Source organism: Castor canadensis, chromosome 2 (assembly GCF_047511655.1).
Source record: "Castor canadensis chromosome 2, mCasCan1.hap1v2, whole genome shotgun sequence".
Taxonomy (NCBI): domain Eukaryota; kingdom Metazoa; phylum Chordata; class Mammalia; order Rodentia; family Castoridae; genus Castor; species Castor canadensis.
The window spans coordinates 116,878,520-116,905,953 of NC_133387.1; the positions used below are offsets into that span (position 1 = coordinate 116,878,520).

The 27,434-nt window shown below is 35.6% G+C and overlaps 1 long non-coding RNA gene across 1 annotated transcript in view; it reads right to left on the reverse strand.

The window, feature by feature from the left end:
- Positions 1–1,726: 1,726 nt before the first annotated feature.
- LOC141420765 (uncharacterized) overlaps positions 1,727–27,434 on the reverse strand; it is a 154,309-nt gene continuing 128,601 nt past the window's right edge. Inside the window, exons 2-4 of the long non-coding RNA XR_012445344.1 lie at positions 25,098–25,275; positions 11,831–11,930; positions 1,727–3,858 (exon numbers count right to left, since the gene is read on the reverse strand). This is a non-coding gene — a long non-coding RNA (uncharacterized lncRNA). The remainder of the gene's footprint in view (positions 3,859–11,830; positions 11,931–25,097; positions 25,276–27,434) is intronic.

Genomic DNA, 27,434 nt, shown 5'->3' on the forward strand with positions numbered 1-27,434 from the left:
CATAGATGTAAGTCTTCTCTTTCCAAATAAAACCAGTGTTTAGATATGCCTTAGGTAAAATATTTTTTACTTGTATATGAAAGTAAATATCTCTCCAGCTTTTTGGCATAATATTATCATTTGTTCTGAGCCCTTGACAATGTGCAAATTGATACTTTTTTTTTTTCCAATCATTTTTGTTTTTTTTTTTGTTTTTCATTTTTCTTTTATTATTCATATGTGCATACAAGGCTTGGTTTATTTCTCCCCCCTGACCCCACCCCAACTCTAAACTATGTAAATATAAATCATCTTTTTTCTTGATTCTTAAGGCACTTCAAGTGTTATACTTTTGGAGGGTCACAATTATAAATGATTCATATCCTATCAAAACATTTTAACTTCTTCATTATCTTTCTCTTTGTCTTATTTTCCTGAGGAGTGAACTTGTTTATAATCTGATCAGCACTTTACACATGACTTTTCATTAATCTCTTTCCACTTCATTTGAGGTAAACAGCTTTTGGTATTTTACAAATATCAAGTATACGTGAATCTGGTTAAAGATTCACAGAAAGGCATGTAACTTTGCCAAATTTTTTTTTTTGAGCTTTGGCAAATTATTTAATGAACTCTGCTATAGCCACAAGTGTTTTATGAATTCAACTCAGCCAATATGTTGTGATCTGACTTTGTGAGGGACGAGCTACACTCAGTCTTCAAGCTAATTGCTTCCTAGCAGAATTGACATCTTTTTTTTTTTCATTTTTCTTTTATTATTCATATGTGCATACAAGGCTTGGTTCATTTCTCCCCCCTGCCCCCACCCCCTCCCTTACCACCCACTCTGCCCCCTCCCTCTCCCCCCCTCAATACCCAGCAGAAACTATTTTGCCCTTATTTCTAATTTTGTTGTAGAGAGAGTATAAGCAATAATAGGAAGGAACAAGGGGTTTTGCTGGTTGAGATAAGGATAGCTATACAGGGCATTGACTCACATTGATTTCCTGTGCGTGGGTGTTACCTTCTATGTTAATTCTTTTTGATCTAACCTTTTCTCTAGTAACTGTTCCCCTTTTCCTATTGGCCTCTTTTGCTTTAAGGTATCTGCTTTAGTTTCTCTGCGTTAAGGGCAACAAATGCTAGCTAGTTTTTTAGGTGTCTTACCTATCCTCACCCCTCCCTTGTGTGCTCCCGCTTTTATCATGTGCTCATAGTCCAATCCCCTTGTTGTGTTTGCCCTTGATCTAATGTCCACATATGAAGGAGAACATACGATTTTTGGTCTTTTGAGCCAGGCTAACCTCACTCAGAATGATGTTCTCCAATTCCATCCATTTACCAGCGAATGATAACATTTCGTTCTTCTTCATGGCTGCATAAAATTCCATTGTGTATAGGTACCACATTTTCTTAATCCATTCATCAGTGCTGGGGCATCTTGGCTGTTTCCATAACTTGGCTATTGTGAATAGTGCCGCAATAAACATGGATGTGCAGGTGCCTCTGGAGTAACAGTCTTTTGGGTATATCCCCAAGAGTGGTATTGCTGGATCAAATGGTAGATCGATGTCCAGCTTTTTAAGTAGCCTCCAAATTTTTTTCCAGAGTGGTTGTACTAGTCTACATTCCCACCAACAGTGTAAGAGGGTTCCTTTTTCCCCGCATCCTCGCCAACACCTGTTGTTGGTGGTGTTGCTGATGATGGCTATTCTAACAGGGGTGAGGTGGAATCTTAGTGTGGTTTTAATTTGCATTTCCTTTATTGCTAGAGATGGTGAGCATTTTTTCATGTGTTTTCTGGCCATTTGAATTTCTTCTTTTGAGAAAGTTCTGTTTAGTTCATGTGCCCATTTCTTTATTGGTTCATTAGTTTTGGGAGAATTTAGTTTTTTAAGTTCCCTGTATATTCTGGTTATCAGTCCTTTGTCTGATGTATAGTTGGCAAATATTTTCTCCCACTCTGGCAAATTGATACTTTTGAAGTGATAGAAGTCTTGACACTCAAGATGACCAGAGATCTCAGAAACATTCTGACCTCTGACCCATACGTCTGTTGACATGAAAGACAAGGTTCCATATTAATAGTTGTGAAGGAGCTTGGGAAGATCTACACAATACAATTCTTCAAGTTCTCCAATTCTGGAGGCTTGCACTGCAGTCTGACTTACAAGTTCCTCCCATTGCAGCTGACTCTAACTTGTCTCATTGTATTGTTATGTCTCTACCTGATTCCAATTCTCATTTGAAAGACAAATTTGATGGTATGAATGGGATTTTCAATGTTGAATATTTTCTGACTTGGGGTCTGATAAATGCAAGATAGTTGACCAAAATAGCTGATGACTGAATAAATGGAAATAAAATATTAAATCACCAGTGGAGAAAATGGATTCCACAACCATTTTATTGGCATCTAATCCTAAGACTTGTTAGGAAAACACATACCCACACAACCTGAATCAGAACAATATAGACTGTGGTTAACAGTACGGGCTGTGTTGCCAGCTCCTCACACCTCTGTGCCAATAAACAGCAGCTGCGAGGCCTTGAACAGTTTGCATAACCACTTTGCTTCCATTTACAAAAACTTAAAATGGGAGGACTAATAGTTCTTAACAATAAGGTTTTTGATAAGAAGTAAATAAGTGAATATATGTAAGACATTTAAAACAGACATTTAAATAAGTTTTGAATAAATGTTAATTGTTATTTCTCAAGTACTAGTAGAGACTTGGAATCTACTGTAATTTGGTTCACATAAGTTGAAAATAAAATAAATTTTCCTGTAAAATGAATAAGTAGCCACTCTTCAAACTATCCATTCCATGTTTCAGTGAAAAAGTCATCATTTACTTATTTACTCAAGGCAAAAAAGGAGAGGATTATCCTTGACTCATCTTGGTATCTCATCATCCTTCATACCATTCTATCAGTCATCCATTGTGATTACATGGTCTTTTATTCACTTCCCTTCTACTTCCTTGCCAGGTGCCCTGCTACAGCCATGTTTATCTTCCCTGGATCACTCCAGGGCCCCAATACCAACCATGCTATTTCCAGCCTTGCTCCTTTGCTGTTTCATTTCCAGCCTGCAGCCAAAGTGGGCTTCCCAAAGGCTATTTCTGTTTACATCACCTCCTCAGATGAAAACATTGCCATGGCCCTTCCTGAGTTGTTAATTCCTTAACTTTTCTTGGAAGATCTAGCAATATGTGGCCTGTACCAATCTTTCCAATTTTTTTTTTGTCATTCTCACCCATACTTTTAAGTCTTACAATGGACCAGGATTTCTCTTGGGTTTAGTATTGTTGAAACAAATTTTCTTTCCTCCTCCATTCCCCATTCTTCTGGAAAAAATTTAGAGTCCTCAATAATTTTTATGAGAATAAAGAGATACTGACACCCAAAATATTGAAGAACTGACATCAAGGCATACTTGGCAAGGAAAAGCAAGGGTGAATCCACAGCAAATACATCTGCATATGCCACAGAGCTTCCAGTCAGCTGAAAAAGAGAAGTTCCCAAGGAAGACAAGCAGAAAGAAAAATCATGAAAGCAATGATTCAAGAAAGATCTCTTCTGTTCTATCCTTCAATTTTCTCTTTCATTTTTGTTGTCACATTTTTACCTTTTAGGATCTCTTTTGTTCTCTGAGAGTCTTCTTATTCCCCTTTATTTTTAATAGTGCTTCAGCAGATTTTGTTTTCTATCTGTCAAAAGATATTAGTAGTAACTGCCTTTGAGATATCCTTTTTCCTCCCAAATCTGTGATTTCTTCTGTTTTCTCATCTCAAAACTGTGAGACTTGTATCCAGGTTAAAAGCACACCGGTGTCTAGCCCAAGAGATGAAAATAATCTCAAATAGACATACATCACTATAAAATTTGAAAACACAAAAAACAAAAAGAAAAATGTTAATTGCATATAGGATAAATAAGAAAAGGACCCTCTTCAAAAGAACTGAATTGAATGGCATTGAACTTGTACACAGCCACACATGCAAATAGAGAGTAATGGAGGAGTATCCTCACTGTCCTGAGGGTGATATTTTTCAGTATGAATTTTGGACAGTCAGACTCACACTTAGTGTGAACTGAAGATATTCCTTGTAATATGCAAGGTCTTAAAAACTTGGTTCAGTGGCATCCTTTCTTAAGAAATGAGTGAAGGATGTTCTCTGCCCCAAAGAGGAGATACCAAGGTAAAAGGAAGTCATGAGATCCAAGCATTAGAGAACTCTATATTAAAGGAAAGAAAAAGAAGTCCCCAGGTTATACTATGTATCCCAGGTTTTCCTGGAACTTATGACCCTCCTGCCTTAGCCTCTGGAATGCTGGAATTATAGATGAGTATCATCATGCCCCATTTCAAACAGAAACTTCTTTAACGTGGTAGAATTGTCAGAGAATTGATATGACCAATAAGAAGTCATAAAATATAGGGAGGGGAATGTGTGCATGAAAACAAGGCCTCTGCAATCAGATCACATGAGTTTGAAGAGGCTCTTTTATATATTAGCTATGAATTTGCTCTCTTTATGCTGTACATGAAATACAGGGATAATAATATAGCTGGTTGTTGATGTTGTCAGCTTTCTTCAAATCTATAGCTGCTTAGAATAGTACTTGTCACAGAGTAAGTACAATATTTATGTTACCTTAAATGGATGGATTGATATATTGATAGGTAAACAGGTAGATGTCAGGTCAATAGAAGGGAAACATTGCATAACAGAGTCCATATTTGGGAGGAAATTATTGAGAAGCACACAAAAATCATGTAGAACAAAACTCAGAAAGACACATTATTCCAGGGATAAAAAAACTTAACTTGAGTGCTAAAAGCAAAGCAATCAAATTATAAGGGTTAGCTGTTGTGAGCAATTATATGAAAATAGCAATATGAACACTGAATATTGATTTAATCAAAACATGATATAACTGAATTAGAGGAACAGAATTCAGGAAGAGTGAATAAATTGAGGACACAGGTTACTTTCTTGGAAGAGATTATGTCTCACTTTCTCATAATGGGATGTCAATAAAAATCCCTAAAACTTTAAAAGATAGAAAATCCTCAAGAGAAGTATGTTATTTAGAAATATGACAGCAAAAAGCAAAATAACCCATTGATATTGGAGCACATTGCTTTTCCTCACAAGCCATGTATGACTATTTGACTCTTTCAAATATGTGTGTGTATATCTATATACACATATACATGTATATTTATACAAAAAAGTCAAAAGAGCAATAGAAAACAAAAGCAAGAAGAATCAAGAGGAACAAGAAAAGATTAGTCTAGAGGGGACAGAAAAATTCAAGAACAAGTTCCAATAACATCACAGAAAGGTTTTTAGGTAGTGAAACAATTTGCAACATGAAAACAGTTTGCATTAGAAATGGAACAGAGAATTCCTGGTTAAAAATGAAAATGTTTACCCAAGTAAAATATTCAGTGGTCCAGGCAAGTAATTGATGTCCAGATTACCAAAGTGGAAGATAAAATATAAGATACCTCCCTAAATGGGTACTAAAATGTCAAAATGAAAGTTTTAGGGAAATTTTAATGAAGGATAGGACATTTTTAGGAGATTCAATATCTGTCTGTCAGTAGTTTATAATAGAACAGAAGAATGAAGAGAAATACATAATCTAGGAAGTAAGAAAAAAAAATGTTTTCTGGGCCCTTCAATTAGAAGTGTCCATGAAAGATTAAGGAACAAAAAAGTAACACCTTTTTTGTCAAAAAGGTCAAATTCTTATGATACTTCTGTTCTCCAATGATAAGGAGGAACTCTAATAGTTTCCAAGGAGAAAAGGCTTACTAAAGAACTAGGGTGAGATTGCTGTCACAGATCTTGCAAGATGACAGTCCAACAGTACTTTTAAAATTTTTAGAGACCTTAACATGTATAAGACTGAAACTAGACCCTATCTCCTCACCCTGCAAAAAATTAACTCAAAATGGATCAAAGATCTAAACTTTTCACCTAGTAGTTTGAAACTACTGTACAAAAATATAGGGAAAACCCTGGAAGATATCAGCATAGGCAACTAACTTCTGAATAGGACTCCATTTGCCCAGGAAATAAGAGCATGTACTGACAAATGGGGATGCATCAAATTAGAATATTTCTGCATTGCAAAGGAAATAATTACCAAAACAAAGAAATAGCTCACAGAATTGGAGAGAACCTTTGCAAGCTATCCAGAATATACAAAGAGCTCAAAATGTTAACACCAAAGCACAAATAATCCAAATAAAATGGACAAATAAATTGAACTACCAGTTCTCAGAAGTACAAATAACCAATGAACACGGGAATAAATGTTCAACATCTCTCATGCGCCGGGTGAGCTTGTCCTATAAACCTAACTGGGAGTGACAGGAGATGCCGGAAAAGACAACAGACAGAAGACCAAACATACATAAAGCTGGGGCCAGGTAGGCTGGGTGCTCTGATGGAGACACACCAACAATCTCCAGTGAGTTTATTATCTACAGCTGCAACATGAGATGGAGAGGCGATTCGGGGGAGGGGGCGTGACACTGTAATCCTCAGGAATAGAAGGAACCTGTGACAGCTTCTCTCTGAAAGTAAACATCTTAGGAAAAAAACAGCTGTACTGCATCTTGCCCACTTCTGCAGCTGAGGCTGCGTGCAATTTACTTTTCATAACTATGCTTGCTCCTTTCTGCAATTTGGGGCTGTGCCAAACTCAAACACACAGCTTATTCCATACACTTGTCGGCTCCCCCACAAACATACTTAGCAATAAAGAAGTACAAATCAACACTGATAGTCCATCTCTCCTCAGTCAGAACAGCAGTCATCAAAAACAAAAACAAACAAACAAACAAACATAAACCAGTAAATGCTGGTGAAGATATAAGGAAAAGGAATCCTCATACACTGTTGGTGGGAATGAAAGTTAATACAACCACTGTGTGGAACAGAGGTTCATCAAAAAATTAAAAATAGAGCTACCATGTGACCTTCTATACCACTCTTGGGCATATAACTGAAGGACTGTAAATCAACACAAAAATAGATACCTGTACACGTATGTTCATTGTAGAACTATTAACAATAGCCAAACTATGTATTCAGCCTAGATGTTCACCAAATGATGAGTGTATAAAGAAAATGTGGCATATATACACAATGAAGTATTATTCAGCCACACAGAAGAATGAAATTATGACATTTGCAGGAAAAATAGACAGAACTGGAGAACATCATGTTGAGCAAGATAAGCCAATTTCAAGAAGCCAAATATCATGTTTTTGCTCATTTGCAGAATGTAGACCTAAAACAACGATAACAATAATGGGACATGAGTGAAAAAGGGAGACTTTCTGGGAGGGAGAGAACCAGTGGGGGTAAAGCAGAAAGAAGAAAGTACTGATGGGCGAACATAACTGAAGCACATTACATCTCTTTATCTATACCTGTATTTTTATATCTATATATGATATATATGGAGACAGCATAATGGAACCAACCAACAAAATGCTGTTTAAAAAAGAGAGAGGGGGATGGGGTTTAAGAGACTATGATAGAGGGGTTAAATTTGATTGTAGTACATTGTACTTCCTTTTATCTTTCACATTTTCAGGGATTTGAACCCAGTGTGCATTCTTTTATGTGCACCAACTGAAGACCTTTGCACACATTCAAGAACTGCTCCATAGTGTGCTCCTCCCTATCCATGATGTGAACGAAGATGACAAGAGGCATTCCCATATGCTTTACATTGATGGGACTTCTTTCCTCTCTGCATTCTCAGTAGGAAGTTGTGTGAGAATGAAGGCTTCCCATATTCTGTATTTAGGGATGCTCTCCAGTGTGATCCTTTCATGTCGTTGCACTGAACTGCACTGGATGAAGTTTCCGACAGTTCTTACCTAGATAAGATTTCTCTAAAGAGTACATCCTTTCATGTCTCTGAAGACTGCCAGAAAAAGTGAAGGCTTTCTTACATTATGACATCCATAGGGTTTCTCTCCACTGTGGATGCTTTCATGATACATAAAGAAACTATGATCATTGAAGGCTTTCCCACATTCCTCACATTGTTATGGCTTCTCTCCTTGTTCCTAATAGTCATATGGTTTGTTTCAGTTTGAACTCTGACAGGCACATCTAAGGATGAGTGGCAATTACAACTCATGGCTTTCACGTGACTTTTACTCCAGCAGTTTTCTTAATCTCAGATAAGGTCTGAAGACCAGCTGAAAATTTCTCCATGTTTATTACCTTCTTGATGTTCTGAGTCTCTCTAACACTTGACTCCTTCTATGTTCTGGTTTTCTGTTTTATTCTTATTGTAGCCAGGATCTGTGTTTCCCACTTCACATATCTACACAGCACAGACCACTTCCTCCAGGGTGAAGCTCTGGCTCATCATCAAAGATCATGGGCTCTATTTCTGGGCTTTTGGACTACTCTGGTGTCCTAACTAGGCCTCCTGTGGCTCCTGGCACTCATAGAGCCCAGACTCTGATCCACCTGAGGCATCTCGGCTGACATGGAATACCGACTATAGCAGCTTTCCCTGAAACTTGTGAGACAAAGGTTGAGAATGAATTATGATATATGAAAAAGATACGGTGTAAAACCATTGGTAGTAACTTGCATCATTTTAACAAGTTGTGGTTGGGATGTAGCCAGAGAGTAAAACTTTATAAAAATTTCCCAACTTCATTTCTGTTAATGCTCAACATTGGTTGAATGAAACCATTTTTTACTGAAAGTTTAAGTTTAGCCATTATAAGAATAGAAGTGGAATTTATTTATTGTTCTTTTCTTAATTATGTATATTGTGACATAGTTGAATTTAGTCCCTTAGAAGTGGAATTTACAACTACAAAAATAATTAAGGAAAAAAAAGTGACAGAAAACAAATCAACTCATCAAAAAGAAGAAACATTTTTAGCTGTAAAAAAGAGGATTAATGTTTAATAACAAAAAATTAAGAGGTTATTATAGTTTGAACAGCAACTCTTTACCTGAGCTTTCTGTGCTTCTTTATGCAATACTTGAAACTTTGATTCCTGGCTCTTCATTTTCACTGTTTACCTAATCATTGTATTTTATACAATTTTCAAGAGGGGCCAAATGATTTTTAAGTCCATATTCTATAGAGGCCACCTAGTGAGAAGTCAGTGACTGTCATCTTCTTCTCCATTCCCTCCTTCACCTTCACATTCACTTCTCTAGTGTTCCACAGAACTTCAACTGCATCATCTTATTTATTACCTAGTGGCAATGGATCTTCCTCTGTTCAGCAGTGAATCTATGTCTAATCCTTTGTTCTGGAAGGGATAGGTCATGTGTGTATATACTTTTTAATACATAAGAGTTGATATCCATAAAAATATATACAAAAAAGTAATGAAGCATGATGAGAGGGAAACTGAGGAACTCAGCTGCTAACAAAAACTAGAATGCTGCCCTATCTAATTAACTTCCATACTGCTGTTGAGTGCCATTTCCTGACACCCATGAGGCAACCACAACCCTGAAGTTTATTTTTTATTTTCACCTACCTTTAAAAACAATAAAAATTATTTAAATACCATTATGGACAAGATATTTTACTCTATTTCATTTTAAAAATCACAAAGAATGAAAAGAATTAAAATATAGGTGGAAAAACCCCCTCATCTTGAATGAAAGGAAAAAGCAGCTACAACTATAACCTTAAACACCAATCATTATGAAGCTAAACAATATAAAGGTCAGGGTCCAAAGAACATAGGAAAGCTGAAACTTAGCATCTGCTCACTCAGGCTTGAGCTGGAAGACTTGCTTTTCCAGTGTCATCAACCAGAAAGGCTCATGAACAATTGTTTGCTTAGATGGTGATCTGCAGCCATAAGCAGGCCCTGCAGAGGGGAGAGAGGTCCTGTGGGAGCAGAGGAGGCCTGATTCAGGAGGAAAACCCAGGCCAACATCTGAAGTATGTTTATAACTCACCTTCCCGGAATATGAACACCCCACCCTGAAGGAGACAACTTAAAGGGAAAAGGAAGTAACAGACCTGATGAAAGTGAGTTTGAGGAAAAAGTATGACAATGAAAGGTTTGGACTGTCTCAACTCCATCTCTCCCCTCCCTACTATAGCAAATCCTCACAAAGAACAATTTGTTTAAGGAGAAATACCACAAAAGAAATTTGAACCAGGTGCCTATAATCCTAGTTACTTAGTCAGGAGACTGAGATAGGGAGGACCATGGTTCCATACCAGCTCTGGCAAAAAGTTAGCAAGAACCCATTTCAATGGAAAAGAAAAGAAAAAAAAGAAGAGAAGAGAAGAGGAGAGAAGAGAATTAAAAAAAGGTAGGCATAGAGGTAAGCACCTGTCATCCCTGGGAAACATAAAATAGGAGGATTGTGGTCCAGGCTGACCTGGATAAAAGTGAGACCCTATCTTAAAAATAACCAGAGAAAAATGGACTGGAGGCATAGCTCAGGTGGTAAAGCACTTCCTAGCAGGCATGAAGCCTTGAATTCAAACCACAGTACCAAAATAAAAAGAATTTTGAATGTTCTCTCCACAAAGAAATGATAAATGTTTAAGGCATGAATGTGCTAATTATTCTGATTTGATCATTATGTAAAATATGCATGTACCGAAGCATGACTTTGTAGCCCACAAATAAGTATAATTTTTAAAAAACTTGGAACTAGGACCTATGCAGAGCTGCAGCTCTAAAAAACAGGTAGAGGATGTGATCAAAAGGCAGATGAAGATCACACATTGCATGAAAAATTACCCTACAGAAGAGGAAGAAATTCTCCAGAGGTTTGAGGAATTAATATGTCATCTCTTAAAACTAAAAGAAAGATAGATTCATATATTCTAAGTAGACCTGATAGGAGACAGAAATGTGCTAGTATGCTTGACTTTGCTAGTTATTATAGAAATGCAAATTAAAAATAAATGAGCCATACTTCAGAATCAGATTTGGCAATAATTAAAATGTCTCAAGCATTGAATTCTTGCTGAAAACAAAAAATATTAAGATACATATTTATGTGTGTGAACTGTAGAGTAGTAAAAGTGAATAAACTGGAGACATACGCACCAATGTAAATATTACAAAAGAATTGAGGAAAAAGTTAGATGTGGATTTGTATACTTACACAGAAGTATGGTGTATTAATTTATTTATTCAACAACTACATTGAATGACATGTTCTAGGCTCTAGGGATAGAACAATGAACAAGACACACAGAACTCTCTCCTTATGTAGCTTCCATTTTTGAAGGGTAGAAGACAAACAGTAAATAAAATACATAACTTACATACTGTAGTTGAAGATGAGTGACACTGACCAAAAAAACAAGCAGTGAAGCAGGAATGGAAGACAGACTGCCGAATGTTGCAGTTTTAAATGGTGTGATGAGAGTAGGTGTCATTGACAAGTACATATGAGTAAAGACTTGAAGGAAGCAAGAGAGCTGGCTATGCAGATTCCTGAGGGAAGAGCATTCTGGAAAAAAGGCATGAGTGAAAAACCCTAGAGTACAAAGCCCACTGGGCTACATCAGTAAGTTAACAAGGTGCTCAAGGTGGCAGGACAGGTGCAAATGGTGGGGAGTGTCTTGGGAGGAAGGGGAGGACAAGCTCTGGGAGAAGGAGGGGTAGACAGTGAAGACCCGGGGGACCAATGAAGGGATTTTGGCTTCTCTGAGATGAGAGTATTAGAAGGCCACATGCAGATGCATGACATATCTGACTTTTCACAAGTTTTTAAAAAATAATTTCCAACTTACATAATAGATAAAAGAAGACTGGTGTGAAAACATTCATATATGAATGAGCCAGCTTTACCTATTGTCAATTCCAGAGCTCCATCCTTTGTGCACATGCACAGTCTCTCTCCACTGCACACAGGTCCAAACACAAGTGCACACATATGTGTGCATATTTCCTAAATATAAAGAAAAAACAGACAGGCTTAAAATAGTGCTTATTAAAGAACAAGGACCAGAATGCTAAATTGGTTTAGTAATTAAGGAAAATCAAATTAAAACAAATGAGATATCACTTCATAACCATTATACTTGGAAAAAAGTAAGTCTAAAATAGTGTTACTCCTATAGTTTAGATCTGAAATGTCCCCCAGATGCCTATGTATTAAAGATTTGCTGCTACTGGAAAGTGGTAGAGGTCTTCAGGTCACTCAGGGTGTGCCTTTGAAGGAGATAGTGGGACACCCAACAACTTCACCTTCCTTTCTTTCACAGCTTGGTTCACCATGTGGTGAGCATTTTGCTCTGCCATGCATTTCTACTATGATGTGCTGCCTCACCACTGGCCCAAGTCAAGGAGGCCCATTGACAAAACCTCCAAACTTCAATCCAAAATAAAACCTTTTCTCTTCCTAAATTCATTATCTCAGTATTTGTTATAGTAAAAGAAAGTTGACTAATAGTGACTGATTAAATGAAAAGAAATTCATGTATATATTCACAATGTTTTTTCCTGAACATTTGAACATATGCTATATACACCATGTCTCTGCTTCTAAATCTTTAGTATATCCTTCCTAGTAATAGAGATATTATGTAACATAACTACAATACGGTCATTAATTTCAGTAAATTTAGCATTAATAATATCTTAATCTTTTGTACATATTACAACTTATCAAAGGATGCAATAATGTTTATATAGCATCTTTTCCCCCAGGAAGGTTTTAATCTCATGTTATCTCTTGTGTATAACTGTTGTGTATCTTTATCCTGATTTAAGCTACAACATTTACACAGCTTTTCTTTGTCTTTTATAACAGACATGTTTGAATGGCTTATGCTATCATAATATTGCTCTGAGTGGGTGTGCCAAGAACAGGTCATAAGTGGAAAGAATGGAAAGCAGAAACATTAGGAGCCACTGAACTAATTAAAGAGAAATGTTTTGAATCCAAAGTTTTGAAGGTTTGAAGGTTTGGCTGTAAGGTGATTGATAGAGAGGAGTTAAATATAACTCCCAAGTGTTTGGTTAGTGCAACGGGTGGATTACATTTGATGTTACCTCTAATGGAGATGATGGTGGGATCAGGTATTGAGAAGACCCATGCTTGGGAGACAGTGACAGTGAGGTTATCAGTGCATACATACACTGATTCTAAAACCAAGAAATTGGATAGAATTTCAAAGGAGATAAAGGTGGACAAAGAACAAATGGGTTAAAAGATTAAGTTCAATATTTAGAGTTTAATGATATAAAGAGGAACAAACAAAAGAAACAATAATACAGGAGGTGCTATCACTAATTAATTGTGTTCCCCAGGACTGATGTGTTGAGCCCCTAACCCCCTAACGTGACTATACTTGGACATAGGCTTTTAAGAGGTAATTAAGATTAATTGATCATAAGGGTGGAGACCTATACCAATGGCACTTCTGGTTTATAAGACAAGGAAGAGAGAGGCTTGGGATAGACAATTCTGTCTACTGGCACACACCAAAGACTATGTGAAAATACATTAAGAGGTGGCTGTCTGCAAGCCAGGAAGAGAATACTCACCAGAAACTGAATCATTCAAAACCTTCATCATAGACTCTCTAGCCCCTAGAGGTGTGAGCAAATAAATTTCTGTTGTTTAAGACTCTCAATGTAGGGTATTTTGTTGTGGCTACCTAAGCTGCCTAGGACAAGAGGAAATCAAGAAACTGTAGAGACTTGGGAGCAAAGGATCAAAGTATCTCAAGAAGATAGGGACAATTACTGAATTGAATACAGTGGTTCTTTATAGTACAGAGAAAGAGTTTGGGGATCAAGAGTAAAAATGAGCATTATTTGTTAATCTTTTTCTTTTGTATACATATGTATATAATAGTTTATGTGTTTGAAAAATGAGCTCATAGAGCTAGAAGAGACTACAAGGGAAAAATTTAAAACACTAGGGTAAAAACTGAGATGAAAAAACAAAATAATTACTGGAAACACAATCAGAAAAATTCCAGAAAGGGTAGAAGAAGAAGCAATGGAATGCAAATTGGCAGGATGATTTCAAACACATAAAGACACATAGTATATGAGTATGGGTTAAATTTCTTACTTAAAATTCAGGAACTGAAAGGATGGGTTAAAAAATTGAGAAAGTTAAAGTCAGAAAAAAATGTTTATAAGAAGTGCATCTTTGGAAAGATAGAAAGGATGAAAGATATGCTGAATAAAATTAATGAAATAAGTGTCAATATTAATAAGATATAAATGGAATGAAAATTAAGCATAAACTATGAAAGTGTGGAATGTTATTTATTATTATTGATGATAGTAACTAACATTTTGGTCATAAACAAGATTAGCATATATGAAAATACTCTTATCAACTCAAGGAATTATTAATTAATTCACAATTATAACAAGGGAAAAACTCTTAGAAAGCAGTGGTTCAAGTAGAACTCTGCAGAGGGTTGGGGCAGAAGCAAACATGATTCTTGTAGACTTCTAGCAAACTAGTCTCAAAAGAAAACAGTGACTTATATTTTCTAATGTCAACAGTTTATTAAACAATACAGATTCTGCATTAGAGCTGTAAATTCCCATACATATCTAAAGATGATATATACATAATGCAGGCCATACTATCTAAGCAAAATCTAACTAGATATGTTAAGAAAGAAAAGTGACAAAATGTACTCATTTGGGAATTAAAATATAAGAAAAACACGAGGTTAAAAAAAAGAAAGGAGCTGGTTAACATTTTTTAGCTGATGCTATGTTTATATAAAAATCCTTAGGACAACTGCATGAAAGAGAGTAATCAATACATATCAATTTTATCAATTGCAAAAATGTAATGCAAAACAATTTAATTTACAATAATTCAAATTATAATTTGATTATAGAAATGAACAGCAAGAATTATGTAAGACTTCTATGTGAAAACTATATTCGTTGAAAGAAATATTTTTATACTAAACTTGTCAATTAATCTGAAATTATCCTGTAAAATAAACCTAACCAAATCCCAAATCTTAAGATAATTGGAAAAGTAACTTAAATTTGCTGTTTATTTTGAGAATAGTTTGCTAGAAGTCTACAAAAATCATGTTTGTTAGTGGTGCTGCTCAAATTCTCTGCAGAATTTTTTCTACTTCAGCCATAGGTTTTAAGGATTTTACTCTTGCTATAATTGTGAATTAGTTAATAACTCCTTGAGTTGATAAGATTATTTTCATACATACTAACCTTGTTTGTAGCCTAAATATTGGTTAATATCACCTTCTTGATGCAATTCTTATTAATAAATACTAGTCCACATTTTCATAGTTTATGCTCTCAGTTTTCATTCTATAATTAGTTTTTATTCTCTGGTCTCAGTTTTCCCATAGGTAAAATGAGGATAATTTATTTTTGGAAATTGTTGTGGTGGTTAAATGAGATACTATACACAAAGTGTGTTGAACAATGCTGAGTGGATGTTAAATGCTATGTGTATGTGTATTGTCATTTTCCTTTCTTTTTATGCAGTTCTGTATGTTTTAGTTGAGAGATCTATTACATTTAGAAGTTAAAATAAATGAAAAGAAGGTTTCCATGTAAGAGAATAGAAACAATGAAACTTTTACTGTGGATCTAAATGGTTAATGACTGTGTTGAGTTTGAGTTCACGTATACTGTCTCAGGGGCTGAGGCTGAGAAAGCATACAGCTGATGTCAGGATATTTTAAAATACAACTGTTTATGATTTTCTTATTAAAAATAAAAGAAAACATACTTCTCTTTTGAAATATGATTTATGCTTCATAATCCAATAGTACAATAGGGTGAGAATTTTATTTGGTAAAATATTACAGTCCCTTTTTAATATAGCTACAAAACATCTTTCTCTCACCTAACATACAATTTTATGGATCCTGTTGGTGTGTATTTTGATCTTCATTTGCCTATGAAAATTTTCTTAGTGGTACAGAAAGTATGAATATGACTTTATAGTTTTTAAACTTAGCATACTATAAGCACATAATATTATATTTCTATATAATTTTTAAACCATGTGTGATACTGCAATCCTGTATCCATTTACATTAATTAAATGGGATCAGAGGAAGCTCAGCCAGGTTTTAGTTACAGCAGGCCCCTCCGTCATTTCAGAAATCCTTCTGAAATGGTTCTAAAGGATGAGGAGACATCACTGTGTGCTGGGGGTTGTTTTATTTTCTTCTTCTATCTCTCTCAGTTAAGTAAGAAAATAGGTTCAGAGCCAAGTTCAAGGCATTCATGGCTTGGTGTGCAGCCACTGCTTTGTCAGCTTTGTTGCCTTAGTGTGGGACAGTGGGCACTGTACAGATCTCAGAAGAGAGCAGGTCCCTTGTGTGGCCTCTACTGTCAGCTCCCTCCTGGTTTGCTCTCATTGCCAAATCTGTTTGTGCTCTTATTGAGCCAGAACAAGGACTGTGGTGCAGCTGCTAATGATGTCGTGTCAAAACTGAAGCGAGGACACCATAGTGATGGAGGTGGCTGCCAGGGAACCCGCAGGATGAAAACCCTGTATGAAAGAACAGGAAAGGGACACTAACAAGTTACTGCCCAAATACGCATTAGGTAGAAAACAGAGTGTGCTATGGATCAATATACAAAGAGAGGGAAAATGCAGATTAGTCATCCTTGAGTGACTAAACAAATTATATTAAACCAACAAATAATGATGATCTTTTTGTTATTTCCAGCACTCTCTGCTGGAGGTGGCCAGAGGGTCCTGGGGAGGCCAAAGAAGAGAACTGAACACAGACTTGTGTTCAAGTCCTAGTTTTGGGACTGGATGCAAAATTTGGCACAGAAAACACATGAAAAAATGCTCTAGCAATAAAGGAAATGCAAATTAAAACCACGCTAAGACTCCACCTCACCCCTGTTAGAATAGCCATCATCAGCAACACCACCAACAACAGGTGTTGGTGAGGATGTGGGGAAAAAGGAACCCTCTTACACTGTTGGTGGGAATGTAGACTAGTACAACCACTCTGGAAAAAAATTTGGAGGCTACTTAAAAAGCTGGACATCGATCTACCATTTGATCCAGCAATACCACTCTTGGGGATATACCCAAAAGACTGTTACTCCAGAGGCACCTGCACATCCATGTTTATTGCGGCACTATTCACAATAGCCAAGTTATGGAAACAGCCAAGATGTCCCACCACTGACGAATGGATTAAGAAAATGTGGTATCTATACACAATGGAATTTTATGCAGCCATGAAGAAGAACGAAATGTTATCATTCGCTGGTAAATGGATGGAATTGGAGAACATCATTCTGAGTGAGGTTAGCCTGGCTCAAAAAACCAAAAATCGTATGTTCTCCCTCATATGTGGACATTAGATCAAGGGCAAACACAATAAGGGGATTGGACTATGAGCACATGATAAAAGCGAGAGCACACAAGGGAGGGGTGAGGATAGGTAAGACACCTAAAAAACTAGCTAGCATTTGTTGCCCTTAACGCAGAGAAACTAAAGCAGATACCTTAAAGCAAAAGAGGCCAATAGGAAAAGGGGAACAGTTACTAGAGAAAAGGTTAGATCAAAAAGAATTAACATAGAAGGTAACACCCACGCACAGGAAATCAATGTGAGTCAATGCCCTGTATAGCTATCCTTATCTCAACCAGCAAAACCCCTTGTTCCTTCCTATTATTGCTTATACTCTCTCTACAACAAAATTAGAAATAAGGGCAAAATAGTTTCTGCTGGGTATTGAGGGGGGGAGAGGGAGGGGGCAGAGTGGGTGGTAAGGGAGGGGGTGGGGGCAGGGGGGAGAAATGAACCAAGCCTTGTATGCACATATGAATAATAAAAGAAAAATGAAAAAAAAAAAGATGTCAATTCTGCTAGGAAGCAATTAGCTTGAAGACTGAGTGTAGCTCGTCCCTCACAAAGTCAGATCACAACATATTGGCTGAGTTGAATTCATAAAACACTTGTGGCTATAGCAGAGTTCATTAAATAATTTGCCAAAGCTCAAAAAAAAAAATTTGGCAAAGTTACATGCCTTTCTGTGAATCTTTAACCAGATTCACGTATACTTGATATTTGTAAAATACCAAAAGCTGTTTACCTCAAATGAAGTGGAAAGAGATTAATGAAAAGTCATGTGTAAAGTGCTGATCAGATTATAAACAAGTTCACTCCTCAGGAAAATAAGACAAAGAGAAAGATAATGAAGAAGTTAAAATGTTTTGATAGGATATGAATCATTTATAATTGTGACCCTCCAAAAGTATAACACTTGAAGTGCCTTAAGAATCAAGAAAAAAGATGATTTATATTTACATAGTTTAGAGTTGTTTTTGTTAGTCCTGAAAGTTGCTCTATTTGGAGTATACAACAAATATTTAATTACCTTAAAAATTATACTAAGCATGATTATCTATCTTATTCTGGGTAAATAATTAATTTTAACATGAGTCACATCTTTTTACCTTTGGTGATTTCTAATTATAAAAGAATAGTGTGCTCAACAGAAAATTTTGGAATTAGTTAAAACTATAAAAACGCAAAGAAAAAATGTTCTTCACATATTCACCGAGAAAACCATTATTAATATCTGGAATACTTTTTCATGAGTTTTCTCCCATTCATTTTTAAGGTAACTGGACTTTGCTTTTGACCCTCAGTGTTACTTAAAACCACAGGAGGAGTGCTTGATAAATTTGATTTTAAAGGATGCATAATATCCTATTTAATTTATAGACTATGATTTAATTGTCCATGACCACATATTATGGAAATTTAAATGTTTTCCTGAGTATAAATAATCCTAGTGAAGAAAAGGTGGTAATACCCAGTGGGGTTTTACTCAACCATAAAGAAGAATAAATTATGTCGTTTGCATGAAAATGGATCGAACTAGAGATCATCATGTGAAGTAAATAAGCCAGACTCCAAAAGACAGAAATTACATGCTTTATTCCACATTGGAATAAAAAACTTTTTAAAGATATGAAAGTAGAAGGGTGACTATTTGGGAAGAAGATGAGGACCAGTGGGAGTAGTTTTGACCAAATGTGGATTTAAAAAAATTCCTGTGTGCTCATTATGCACCTCAGTTGACATAGAGAAGCTCTCAGGCCCACAGTATAGTCAGTTGTATTTAAACACATGCATTCTGACTATCTCAGGCAGTCTCCTTGGAAGCACATACCTCTGAAACCAAGGGTCTACTGTGAATGAATGAACATTCTAAAAGGTCTCCTACACTGAGGCCCTGATAGTAAGAAATGGAATCTGAGAACTGGGATAGGCATATTTAGTGAATGAACTCAGTACCTTGACTCCTAGATTCTCTGAACCCTCCTGGGCAGCAAAAGCCACATCGTCCATCTTTCTCAAGGTCCCTTTGTAGATAGACCTTGGAAAGGCCTCACCTGGGAGGTGCTGCACAGGACAATGTTTGTCTTCTTTTAGATTCACCACATCACTCTTTATTGCCTGTTGTAATTACCATCAGAGAAGTGGTGGAATATAAGATGCAATGAGGAAGATTCTCTGCCTGGTAGCACTTGTCTGGACCTGGCTTCATCAACCTTCCAAGCACAAATGGACACAGTTATGATATGCTCCTGGAGTAGCGCCTTGAAGCTCGACTGTGGCAAGGCAAGGGTGGTGGAGCAGCCTTGCTGCTTCAGCACAGTGTTGAGGAAAAAACCAGAAGAATCAAGAAGGTAGAAATGATAGCATGTGTTTATCCTGTAACCAGAGGATCAAGGGGCTCACTAGGCTCCCACGGGTGCCCTGGGGATGTTCACACTATCCATTACCATGGCAGCAAGGAATCTTCTGTGAGTGGAGGCAGTAGCATGTTGCAGAAGTTCTGTGATGACTACTTTTGTATGCTGGTTAGATTTGGTGCTGTGGAGGGGGGTCCATTTGGTATCTATGAACAATCTGTATTATAGTTACGTAATGAAATTCTCTTTAGTAATAAAAATGGGCGAAGCCAATAATATGCGATAAAATGAAAAAAATCTCACAAACTTAAAACTGAGTAAAATAAGTCAGACACAAAGAACACATAGTAAAAAATTCAACATATATAAAGTTCAAAAAAATAAGTAAATCTAAACTATAACAAAATAGAGAAGAAAAATCCAATCACTCCAATAAATGCCGACAAATCATGCAATGAAATTCAACATTCCTTAGCAAAGTGGGAATAAAACTGAGCCTATAGCAATGAGTATATTTATTAGGAAAATTCTGAGACTTTTTCTTTTTAAAATTGGATGGCTCCCTAAGCGAAAATAAAGCAATAAAATGTATAAAATTTGGAAGGCAACAGGTAAGCTTTCATTTTATTGCAGAAAACTTAAAAATCAACAAAGAACTTTACAACTAGTGAGGAAATTTAGAAGGATTGTTATAGTCAAATATGCAAAACACAAATTTATGTGTATATATCATCCAGAATTTAAAAAGGAAGATTTTCCACCTTTTATTTTATTGTTTGTACATTTACTTACATGTGTATTCATTGTTTGTGCCACTTCCCCACTCCCTACCCCTACACACTTCCAGGCAGAACCTGTTCTGTCCTCTTGTTTTCTGATTTTGTTGAAGAGAAAACATAAGAGATAATAAGAAAGACATATTGTTCTTGCTAATTTGAAATAAAGATAGCTATACAGAGAGACTGCTAGCGTTCTTCCATGTACTTATGAATTGTAACCCACATTGATTCATCTCTACTAGACCTCTTCACTACTTCCTGGTCACTTTCCCATAGTGGCCTCTGCCAGTTTAAGATTACTTTATTTGCTCCTCTACAGTGAGCACATCAACCACATTCAAGTTTTAGGTTTCCTTTCCTTTCTCTATTTCTCCCATGTATGTTCTCCCCTTAGTGTGTGACCCATGTCCAATAGTATTACTGCATTTGTTTTGGGTGTATAATCTGCATATGAGGAAGAACATGCGATTTTTGGCCTTCTGAGCCTGGCTAACTTCACTTAAGATGATGTTCTCTACTTCCATCCATTTACTTGAGAACGACAAAATTTCATTTTTTGTGGCTGAGTACAATTCCATTGTATATAAATAACACATTTTCTTGATCCATTTGTCAGTAGTGGGGCATCTTGGCTCTTTCCATAGCTTGGCTATTGTAAATAGTGCTACAATAAACATGGGTGTGCAGGCATTTTTGTAATAACTTAAGTTGCATTTCTTTGATATATCCCTAGGAGTGGTATTGCTGGATTAAATGGCAGATCTATGTTTAGTTTTTTAAGGAGCCTCCATATTGTTTTCCAAAGTGGTTGTACTAGTTTACATTCCCACCAGCATTGTATGAGGATTCCTTTCTCCCCACATCCTCATCAACATTTGTTGTTGGTGGTGTTTTTGATGATAGTTATTCTAACAGGGATGAGGTAGAATCTTAGTGTGCTTTTGATTTCCATTTCCTTTATGGCCAGGGATGGTGAGCACTTTTTCATGTGTTTTTTGGCCATTTGAATTTCTTCTTTTGAGAAAGTTCTGTTTAGTTCACTTGCCCATTTCTTTATTGGTTCATTAATTTTGGGCGAGTTTAGTTTTTTGAGCTTTCTGTATATTCTGGTTATCAGTCCTTTGATGTATAGTTAACAAATATTTTCTCTCACTCTGTGGGTGGTCTCTTCAATTTAGAGACCATTTCTTTTGTTGTGCAGAAGCTTTTTAGCCTCATGTAGTTCCATTTGTCCATCCTTTCTCTTAGTTGCTGGGCTGCTGGAGTTCTACTGAGGAAGTCCTTGCCTATACCTATTGTTTCCAGGGTAATCCCTCTATTTTATGTACTAACTACAAGGTTTTGGGTCTGATATTTTAAGGTCCTTAATTCACTTTGAGTTGATACTAGTACAGGGTGACAGGCATGGATCTAGTTTCAGTTGTTTGCAGGCAGATAGCCACTTTCCCCAGCAATATTTGTTGAAGAGGCTGTCTTTTCTACACCACATGTTTTTGGCACCTTTGTCAAAAATAAGGTGGGCATAGCTGTGTGGATTCATATCTGGGTCCTCTAGTCTGTTCCACTGGTTTTCATATCTGTTTTTGTGCCAGTACCATGCTGTATTTATTTCTATGGCTCTGTAGTATAGTTTGAAGTTGGGTATTGTTATACCTCCAGCATTTCTCTTTTTGCTCAGTATTGCCTTGGCTATTCATGGTCTTTTATGTTTTTAAATGAACTTTAGGGTAGATTTTTCAATCTCTGTGATGAATGTCATTAGAATTTTGATGGGTATTATGTTGAACATGTAGATTGCTTTTGGTAGTGTAGCCATTTTTACTATGTTGATTCTGCCACTACATGAGCATGGGAGATCTCTCTGCCTTCTGTAGTCTTCCTCAGTCTCTTTCTTCAGTGGTTTGTAGTTCTCCTTGTAGAGGTCATTTATATCCTTCATTAAGTTTACTCATAGGTATTTGATTTTTTTTGAGGTTATTGTAAGTGAAGTAGTTTTCCTATATTCTTTCTCAATTTGTTCACTGTTGGTATATAGAAAGGCTACTGAATTTTGTAAGTTGATTTTGTATCCTGCCACATTGCTGAAGCTGTTTGTGAGGTCTGTAAGTTTTGGGGTGGAGTTTTTTGGGTCTTTGAGGTATAGCATCATGTCATCTGTAAACAGGGATATTTTGACAGTTTCTTTATCTATTTGTATCCTTTTTATTTCTTCTTCTTCCTTACTGCTCTGACAAGGAATACCTGGGCTATGTTGAATAGGAGTGGGGAGAGTGGGCACTCTTGTCTTGTTCCTGAGTTTAGGGGAAATGGTTTCAGTTTTTCCCTATTAGGTTTGTTATATATAGCCTTTATAAGGTTGAGGTACATTCCTTCTATTTCTAGTTTTCTTTGAGCTTTTATCATGAAGTGGTGTAGAAACTTATCAAAGGCTTTTTTTGCATATATTGAGAAGATCATGTGGTTTTTGTTTTTGCTTCTATTAATGTGCTGTATCACATTTATTGATTCAACAATATGTTGAACCATCCCTGCATCCCTGGGATGAAGCCCACTTGATCATGGTGAATGATCTTTCTGATATGTTGTTGGATTCAGCTTGCCATTATTTATTGAGCATCTTTGCATAGATGTTCATTAAGGAGACTGGCCTGTAGTTCTTCATTTTTGGATGTGTCCTTGTTGGATTTGAGGATGAGTGTAATACTGGCTTCATAGAATGAGTTGGGCAGTGTTCCTTTCCTTTCTATTTCATGGAAAAGTTTAAGGAGAGTTGGTATTAGTACTTCTTTGAAGGTCTGGTAGAATTCATCTGAGAGTCTGTCATGTCTTGGACTTTTCTTTTTTGGGAGACTGTATTGCTGCTTCAATTTCATTATGTGTTATATATCTGTTTCTATGGTTTATATCTTCTTGGTTCAGTTTTGGATGGTCATAAGTATCTAGAGATTTGTCCATTTCTTCAAGATTTTCCAATTTATTTGAATACAGTTTCTCAAAGTAGTCTCTGATAATTCTCTGGATTTCCATGGTGCTTGTTGTTATCGCCTCCTTTTCTTTTCTGATTTTACTAATTTAGGCCTTTTCCCTACTCATTGTAGTCAAATTTGCCAGGGGCTTGCCAATCTTGTTTATTTTTTCAAAGAACCAGCTTTTTATTTTGTTGATTCTTTGTATGGTTTTTGGATCGCTATTTCATTAAGTTGGGCCCTTATTTTTATTATTTTTCTCCTGCTTGTTTTGGATTTTGTTTGCTTTTGTTTTTCAAGTAGTTTGAGATGTAGCATTAAGTCATTTATTTGAGATCTTTCTGTCTTTTTAATATATGCACTCATGGCTATAAACTTTCCTCTTAGGACCTCCGTTGCTGTATCCCATAGGTTCTGATAAGTTGTGTTTCCATTTTCATTAGCTTCTAGGAAACTTTTGATTTCCTCTCTTATTTCTACTATGACCCACTGATCATTGAGCAATGTATTATTCAGCTTCCAATTATTTGTGTGTTTTCTGCTGTTGTTTTTGTTGTTGAGTTTTAGTTTTAATGCATTGTGATAAGATAGAATGCAAGGGGCTATTTCTGTTTTCTTATATTTGCTGAGGGTTGTTTTGTGCCCTAAGATCTGATCTATTTTGGAGAAAGTTCCTTGGGCTATCGAGAAGAATGTATATTGTGTTGCTGTTGGATGAAATATTCTGTAGACATCAGTTAGTTCTATTTGATTTATGGTGTCATTTAGTTCTAGGATTTCTTTGTGATTTTTTTGTTTGGATGGCCTATCTATTGGTCATAGAGGGGTATTAATGTCTCCCACTACCACTGTGTTGGATTCTATATGTGCTTTTAAGTCCTTTAGTATATGTTTGATGAAATTTGGTGCACTGACATTGGGTGTATATAGGTTTATAATTGTTATTTCCTTTAAAAAGGAAGTTAAAGCAATACAATTCACAATAATATTAAATACCTAGGAATAAACCTAACATCAAATGTGTAAGTCTTCTACACTGGGAACTTGAAAACAGTATTGAGAGAAGTTAAAAAAGACAAGTAAGTAAAGCTATATGCCTTGCTCTCAGATTAGAATAAATTATATTATTATGTCAATTTTATGTAAATTAATTAAATTGGTAAAATAATTATTTAAAAATACCAGCAGGTGTGTGTAAGTATATGTATAAACTAGTAGGCCAATTCTAAAACTGATACAGAATTTTAGTTTCAAGATAAACTGGAAGAATAGCTTAAAAATTGAAAGATTTATTCTCAACTTGTTAGCAAGACTTAAGCTTAGGAACATAAGTCTTCAACTTATGATAGTTCCACTTATAAGTTTTTTCATTTTATCATGGTCCAAAACCAAAATGCATTCAGTAGAAACTATACTGAATTTTGACCTTTTCCTGAGCTAGCAACATGTGGTATAATCCTTTTTTATTATGTTGGGTATATAATGAAATGCTATTTAGTAATTATGATGAACTAATTATGGCTATAAACAATAACTATAAAATTTGCAAACATGATATTGAGGTAAAGAAGCGAGACACAAGAAATGTATACAGTATGATGCCATTCTATAAAGTTTAAAGAAAGATAAGCCTAGTCCATGAAGCTAGAAGGCAAGATAGCACTTACCTTTGGAACTGAGTATAGGAGCACCACCTGGAGGAGGAAAAAGGGTCATCCAGGTGACAACAAGTTCTAAGTTGTTCTTGGGCTTTGATCTCATGATGTGTTCCTTTGTGATAATTCACCACTTTGTGCACTTAATTATATTTTTCTAAATGTATGTTAGTCTTCAATAAAGGTATTCCTAGGGCAGAAAATGAGAAGAGACAGAGCCTGGTGTAAGAAAGTATTTAAAGATATGTGGTCAAAAATCACTGAAATTTAGTAAAAGATACAAATCTATGAACTCAAGAAGCTTTGCAAAGCTCAGGCAGGATTAAGTCAAAGAACATCAGGTGCAGAAGTCAGCAGACCATGAAACATGAATATATATATATATATTGCAATACCTAATATAATTCATATAAAGTGGTGGATAACCACAATCAAATATATAAATTAAAAATTAAAAAGTATTTAAATGAGAAAATAATAATGGTGAAAGAGAAACAAAAAAATAACAAAAAATAGTACACTTAAATCCAAGCATACAATCACATTAAATTTAAATGGTCCAAATATACAAATTAAAATTTAGTTGTCAGATTTGATTGAAAAAATTAGACTCAACCATGTGTCTGTGCAAGAGCTATTTTAAATGTAACATAATGTTAGGATAATAGTTAAAGAAAGGAAAATTCATACCACAAAAATAATAAAAAAAAAGCTGGCATGACTTACCATCTAAGTCAACCTCAGAGCCAGGACTATTGGCAGGGATATAAAAAGATATTATGCAATAACAAAAGGGTTAATTTAACAAGAAGATACAATTCTAAATACATATGCTCCTAACAACAGATATCCAAAATAAACAAAGCAAAACAGAGAGAACTGATAGGAGAAAAAAAAAATCCATAATTATATGTGGAGATTTCATTTTCAGTAATTATTACAGTAAGTAGACAGAAAATCAGAAAAGACAGAGAAAACCTGAACGGTACTATCAATCATCTTGACCTAATTGATATTAATAATAAGCATTATTAATAACAAGAGTAGATAATGTTTTCTTAAGTGCATATGAAACATTTTCCAAGACTGATGATATACTGAGCCATTTAAAACACTTTAACACACATGAAATGAATAAAATAACACAAAGTATGCACACAGATAAGAATGTAATTAAGCTATCATTTAATAACAGAAAAATAGTTGAATAATGTCCAAATATTTAGAAGTTAAATAATATACTTTGAAATATTCATTGATTTAAAGAGGAAGTTTAAGGGAAATTAGAAAGTAATCTGAACTAAGTGAATATATATAAAAACTTTAGGGGTGCAACTAAAGCACTTGGGAAAAATTATAGAACTAAATACTTGTACTAGAAAAGAACAAAGGTCTTAAGTCAAAGACCTGATCTCATATCTTTTTTAAAAAAATTAGAATATAATAGTTGTACCGGGGAATACATTGTGATATTTACAAATGTGCTTAGGATATATCTTAGTTATATTTACCCCCTCCATCATTCTCCCTTCTCCCTCTCCCCCCTTTGTAGAACAATTTCAACAGATTTCATTGTTCTATTTTCATACATAAGTTCAAAATATATCCATGATATCCACCCTTTCCTTATGTCCTCCCCCTTCCCACTGGTGCTCATCCTGTCTTCCCTTTTTTATTTATTTATTTATTTATTTTATTCATATGTGCATACAATGTTTGGGTCATTACTCCCCCCCACTCCCTCCCTTATGCCCCCCCCTTACCCCTAGCTACCTGGAAGAAACTATTCTGCCCTTATCTCTAATTTTGTTGAAGAGAGAGTATAAGCAATAATAGGAAGGACCAAGGGTTTTTGCTAGTTGAGGTAAGGATAGCTATACAGGGAGTTGACTCTCATTGATTTCTTGTACATGTGTGTATATTGATAGTTCAAGGGGGTTTTGTCTTGGCATTTCAGATCTGTATTTTTTATGCTTTAATCAGATTAATCCCCCCATTGCTTACTCCTTATCTATCACCATGTTCCCCTATTATTCAACAGCTTACAGTGCATTATGTTATATTATATTCATATACAGATGGGTTGTTTCAATATTTTTCATCTCTAACATTTTCACCTTCCATATTCTTATACTGGAAGTCCTGGTCAAGGTGATAATGCAAGAAAAATAAACAGAAGGCATATTAGTTATTGGAAAGAAAGAACTAGAGCTATTTCTATTAACACATGGAAGACTGTTTATGAAGAAAATCTGAGTGAATTTACAAAAAACTCTCCAAAACTAATAAGTAAATTTGGCAAGTTTGTAAGATCAATATATGAGAATCAAATGCATTTCTGTATATTCA